This window comes from Lepus europaeus, chromosome 7 (genome assembly GCF_033115175.1).
Source record: "Lepus europaeus isolate LE1 chromosome 7, mLepTim1.pri, whole genome shotgun sequence".
Taxonomy (NCBI): Eukaryota; Metazoa; Chordata; class Mammalia; order Lagomorpha; family Leporidae; genus Lepus; species Lepus europaeus.
Window position 1 is genome coordinate 7407019 of NC_084833.1, and position 1381 is coordinate 7408399.

The 1381-nt window shown below is 49.7% G+C and overlaps 1 non-coding gene across 1 annotated transcript; it reads left to right on the forward strand.

Annotated features, from left to right (window-relative positions):
- Positions 1-242: 242 nt before the first annotated feature.
- Positions 243-403, forward strand: LOC133764999 (U1 spliceosomal RNA). Its single transcript, XR_009866556.1, has one exon. It is a non-coding gene; the product is annotated as a U1 spliceosomal RNA (small nuclear RNA).
- Positions 404-1381: the final 978 nt, after the last annotated feature.

Below are 1381 nucleotides of genomic sequence, written 5' to 3' on the forward strand. Positions count from 1 at the left end.
ATACCATACTGCCTCACAAGCAGTGCTTATACTTTACAATAACAAAATAATCCCAATCTACTCTTTCATCCCTTCTATCATGGTCCGTTCGCCTCATGTATGCTCCTGTGTAAGCATCTACACCAATATGTGTTTGACTCTTGTGTTTATGTACACAGCAAGGCAAACGTAATCAAATAGACTGTTGCTATTATTATTTTGAGCAAAACCGTCTGTTAGCTCAGTTAAGAAAAAGAAAACCATCGCTCACCCGGTAGGGGAGGCACCAGGATCAGGATGGTGGTGTCCCCGGGGGGAGGCTCCCCCACTGCGTTCCAGATGTGCTGACCGCTGCAAGGTCCCCAAACGTGGGAAACTCGGCTGCGTAATTTGTGGTAGTGGGGCCTGCATTTGCCCCCTCCCTTGGTCAAAAAACACGAGGCAAAATACAAGCTTTTATTTCGCCTTTACTTATCCCTTCTTCAGTGTTGGTTTTTTTTTTTTTTTTTTTTTTCCATCTCGTTAAAGAACTTCTTTTGACCCGTGGGCCTGCTAACGCCAGTCCCCTCTGTTTTCCAAGAAACTTTTATTGCTCCTTTGCTTTTGACGGACGCGTCCATAAGGTGCAGATTCCTAGGCAGCTAAGTTTCTTATTCTCTCCATATTTTATGTTACTTCACTGTCTTATTTGCATAGTTCCTGAGGGGTCTGATGTAGTTTTTTTTGGGGGGGGGGCAAAGGTTTATTTTATTATTTATTTGAAAGGCACAGTGACAGAGAGGAGGGGAGAGGCAGAGTGAGAGAGATTTTCCATCTGTTGGTTCACTCCCCAGACAGCTGAAACAGCCAAGGATAGGCCAGCCAGAAGCCAGGAGCCAGGAGCTCCTTCCAGGTCTCCCATGTGGGTGCAGGGACCCAAGCACTTGGGCCATCTTCTACTGCTTTCCCAGGCCATAGCAGAGAGCTGGATCGGAAGTGGAGCAGCCGGGACTCGATCCGGTGCCCATATGGGATGCCAACACTGCAGGCTGTGGCTTCACCGGCTACGCCACAGCCAGGCGAAGCATCTTTATCTTAGGTTTTCTGCAGCCTGAGTGTGACGTGGCTCAGCGTCGTTCTCAGGCCTTTCTCCTCTGTGTTCTCCGAGCACCCTGGGTCTGCGCCTCGCTGTCTGACGTTAGTTTTGGGAATCCTCTCATTGCTGTTTCAACTATTCCCGTTTCTTCTTCCTTTCGTGTCACGGTTATGACCATGGTCCTACAGCTCTTGGTTCCGCTCTTCTTTGTCCCCCAGTGTTGTTCCCTTTGCTTTTCTGTTTAACAGGTGTCTCCTGAGGGCCCCGCCGGCGTCTCTCGCGGCAGCGCCCAGTGTGTTCCATGGCTGCACCCTGCGTGGTCCACAG